Source organism: Symphalangus syndactylus, chromosome 4 (assembly GCF_028878055.3).
Source record: "Symphalangus syndactylus isolate Jambi chromosome 4, NHGRI_mSymSyn1-v2.1_pri, whole genome shotgun sequence".
Lineage (NCBI taxonomy): Eukaryota > Metazoa > Chordata > Mammalia > Primates > Hylobatidae > Symphalangus > Symphalangus syndactylus.
The window spans coordinates 132,905,309-132,909,816 of NC_072426.2; the positions used below are offsets into that span (position 1 = coordinate 132,905,309).

At 42.0% G+C, this 4,508-nt stretch overlaps 2 pseudogenes; both read right to left on the reverse strand.

Moving 5' to 3' along the window:
- Positions 1–1,874: 1,874 nt before the first annotated feature.
- Positions 1,875–2,010, reverse strand: LOC129481505 (uncharacterized; annotated as a pseudogene).
- A 342-nt stretch (positions 2,011–2,352) lies between these two features.
- On the reverse strand, positions 2,353–2,439 carry LOC129481503 (uncharacterized; annotated as a pseudogene).
- Between the last annotated feature and the right edge of the window lie 2,069 nt (positions 2,440–4,508).

Here is a 4,508-nt window from a genome sequence, read left to right on the forward strand (position 1 = left end):
AGGAGAGAGATGGCAGCTGAGGTAATTGGCTGTAAAGGACAAAGTTTGAAATTAAATATTGTGGCTTAAATAGTCCTGTAATTCAAGCCTCCCTTCTTTCCCTTCTCCAATCTTGCATTAGAGAAATAAAACAAAAAACTCCTTACTGCAAAATGGAAGACAATCTTTGTCTAATAAAAGAAAATTCTCTCTGCGACATGAATTTGAACTATAGCGATTTGATTTCTATGGAGATAAAGAGGCAGAGAAGTTAGTGCTGTTTGGAAGGGAATGTAAATGTGGTGTTAAGGAGCAAGGAAGAAAACTTCACGCATGCTGGCTTATTAGAATTTGCTGTATTTTATCCTGTTTTCGTTGAGCAGCAGAAGGGATGCAGGAAGCTTTTTATTTAATTTTTAGGGCAATTAGGGAGAGGAAATCCAGGCTGAGTGACTTTAGACTGCTCATTACCTTCTGGCGGGCAGAAAGAGAGTGCATATTTTAAATGTTAAGATCAGATTATTTATAAGTTTCACTTTGAGATTCAAGGGCATGGAAGGAATGATAACTCGATTAACAGAGAAAACAGCCTTATATACACAGCTGGTTTAATCTTTGTAATAGGTCACAGACTGAAGAGCAGCGTTTCAGTCTCTTCCTGGAAATGACAGATTCTAGGGAACTACTAAGTTTTAAAAAAAGAAAACTTTTAGACAATCCCCACCCCCCACTCCAAATCTCTTAGGGAATGTTGTGATGGGGGATAGGCATTCCTAGGTCTTGTTTTTGCTGTGCTGTCATGACAGTTTTAATTCCACACCTTTCGTGGACTGAATTACTGACTCCTCTAGAAGTAAGTGAGAGCCTCTGAATTTGGTCATTTCACTGTTATATATAACAAGGTGTCTTGGGTTGTTTTGTAAAATGAATGCATCTAGCTATAAGAGAATTCATGGTCATTTCATTTTCTGGCAATAACGGCTGACTACCTCCTTGATCAGAGGACACAGGCTAAACTGAATGTTCTAAAAAAATTTTGCTGACTATCTTTCCCTGAGAGCTTGTATGGTTTTCTTTGTGGGGTTGTCTGAAGGTCTCTCTTCAAAGTTCTTTTCGGGAAAAGTAATAAAAATGAACACTCCCTAGTTGAAGCAGTGAAGGGACTTTTGAGTATCACCTGGGTGCTGAAAAGAGCAGGTCAACGTCACCCTAAGGAGGACAGGAGCCAGGACCCTCAGGAGCTTGGCAGTGGGAGTGGGCTGCCGTTCTCTCCGAGTGCTGGCCTTAATGTGACTTTGTTTCTGATTTCAGGTCCCGGTGTTTAATTCCTGATACCAATTCCTGGGAGAGAAAATTGGGTTCCTCCGGCTTCGATTAGGTGTTCTTTTGAGGACCTATGAGCGGTGGGCGGGGTCGGGGGAGAATCACATGGCTGTCCAGTGCTCCCAGGTGTGCAGAAATTCCTAGCAGGGTGGAAGCCTGGTGACAAGGGAACCCCTTAAGAGTTGTCTGTTGTACTCAGCTAGTCTTTGTGTGCAGGAAAAACAATTTGCTATTTAAAATCGCAGCAGCCTGTAGCCACTTGTGAATCCTAAGGAAGTCTCAGAATTCCTCTTTGGAATAGATGGGTTGTTTGACTGTGAATGAAAGATAAACACCAGGGAAAGACTTGGAAAGTGTAGGAATGAGAAAAAAATCTAAACTGACTTTATCAATAAAACAAGAATTTGGAGTTCCCTGGACTGGGAAAAGAAGCTCAGCTGTAGCGAGAAAGCCAAGAATGTACGTGGCGAGTGCAGTGAGCTGAGGAAGTGGGCATAGTGAAGGGTATTAACAGTGCGAGCATCTTTAAAAAACATTCAAACTTTTTTTTTTTCAATGTTAAAACGGGAACCACTCAGACTGTGTCCTTTCCCTCTTACTTTCCCGGAGGAAGAGAAAAACAATCCTCAATGCCAAATGGCACCTGTAGCGAAGCAACACCAAGAGCTGGCCTGGCTCTCCGGGGAGAACCCCGTGCCTCCTCCTCGCTCCTCCTCCTGGTTTCCGGTGCTCTTTAGCGGTCCCCAATCTTTTTGGCACCAGGGACTGTTTTCATGGAAGACAATTTTTCTACAGGTTGGGTTGGGGGGCTGGTTTCAGGATGAAACTGTTCCACCTCAGATCATGAGGCATTCAATTCTCATAAGGAACGTGCAACCCAGATCCCTGGCGTGCACCATTCACAACACACTTCATGCCCTTCTGAGAATCTAATGGCGCAGCTGATCTGACAGGAGGCAGAGCTCAGGCGGTGATGCTGTCTCACCTGCTGCTCACCTCGTGCTGTGTGTCCCGGTTCCTAACAAGCCACGGACCTGGACTGGTCAGCTGCCCAGGGATTGGGCACTGCTGCTGTACACTTTCAGAGAAACTTCTCTAGGAATGGACTATAGAAATGATCCCTGAAAGTAGAGTCTTGGTATGGGCATCTTATATCCAGTTTTTAATTTAGCTTGCTGGACACTGCAACATAGTCCTCTCCCTTCCCAGAATGTAGTAAAAGTCTGACCTATACCCAATCTTCAGTTTGCTGGTATTTCCTGCGGGGAAGGAAGTGGTGGTTGGACTCATGTGAAGTATACAATGAAAGGATCCCTCAACCCAGCTAATGGAGCTCAAAATAACTTGAAGCCAGAACCAAGTAAGAGAATATAATATTTGTAAATAGAAGTTCTCTTCTCCCTCTTTCTAAAGAATTTCAAGTGAAATTGGGAGGGGCAGAAAATTTCCTCTGGGAGTAGGGAAGGGAATGGTGTAGGAGTTTAGACTACACTTGTTTGAATTTTAAAAGAGAGGCAACTCCAGCTGAGTTTTGGGATAGAAGCACAGGAACAATATATATGTTGAAACAGCACAAATGTGGTAATATGGAGAAATGTTTAGATCATCCTTTAAAGGTTTCACCTTGAACCTAAAGTCATAGTAGCTGCAATGGCATGCACCCTGTATGTATCATCAGAACGGGGCTGGGAGCTGGGAAAGCTTAAAAATGTGCACTTGTACCAGGAAAATGGTTCATTGTAAAAAATCTCAGCTCTTAGATTTCTAGAATTGCTCTGTTTCTACACTGCTACTGTCTTGGCAGCAGGAGGACAGAGGTGGGATTCTTACTGGTCCTTGGGCTGCCATCCTTGTGTCTGATATAAACGCAGAGAAGCAGCAAAATAGCCCTGTAGAAAATTGAAGTTAGTAAGTAGTCTGAAAAAAATGTGGCTTGTCAGCTTTCAATTTTTCATTCTAAGGAAGACATTGATGAAATTCTAGGTGCCATTTCTGAAGTGCCAAGAGGACCAGAGTAGTTCCTCCAGGGTAATGAGCTCTTTTTATTGATGTCTTCATTTATTCACTCATTCTTTTATCAGGGGTATATTTAATACATAAAATGCTTTAGAAAGATGCTGGGTACTGAGTGCATAAAAAGGAAGACATTTAAATAAGGTATTAAAATATTGAGGTAAATGCCAGTAGAAGGCTGTATAAAGTGCTCAAGGGAACACCAAGAACAGTCAAATAAAATAGTTATGCCTAAAATTGGGGACAGGATGAGATGGGAGAGAAGAAGAAAATTTTGCCTATACTACACCCCACCTTTCTTTCTTACAACTCAGAAAATGTGTCTGTTTCTTACTGCTTCCAGGCCCTTCCATCATTCCTTTTAAGACACTTTTTGTTACAGGAATTTCATTGTAGATGGTGGTTTATTGTTTTGTAATTCTTTTTTAGTATTAGGCTTTAGTGAACTGGCCTCAGGGCCCTGATCACTAGCCATAGCGTTGCCTCTATAGAGTTTTGAGTTTCATATGAAACTTTGAAATAGAATTTGCTTTAAGTTGGAATTGTCTGTATGAAAACATTTTAAGTATGAATTCCTAGCCATTAGGATAAATTTCAAGAATAGGCCTGTAGAAAGAAGTGTAACTAGTTATAAAAATAATACTGTTTCTACCACTAACTCAAAAAGCTCACAATACCAAATTCAGGCTATCTTACTACTGCTTTAATTCTCTGTATGTACCTTACGCTAGAGAAATTCAACATTCCTGAGTGATTCATTAAACACTGGATTTCAAAGTCTACTCCTTTTCTCTCTGAACTGGCGAACTTTTGTTTGGGCGTAATCACGAGTCTGTTGTTTTTTTGATGCACATCTCAAATGCAAACAAATTCTACGTTGTGGTTTTAGGCTAGTTTTGTAGCAAGAAAGTGGTCTGACTCAAGCTACTTGTGGTGGATACACATGTAACACACACATCCCCTGTGGTGCCACACACATCCCCCGTGTTGGACTGAGAGTCACGTTCCCCTAGCTGCTAGGAGTGTTGGCTGCCCACGATTCAAGCTGAGTCCCTCTACAGGAACTGCCCTCAGCAGAAGGGAGCTGCATCATTCAAGATTGCATCTCCTCCCTCTACCTCTTAGCTGTTTGATATGGAGGTAAAAATGTCTGGCTACTTTGCCTCTATCTGGGACAACTCTGAGAGGATATC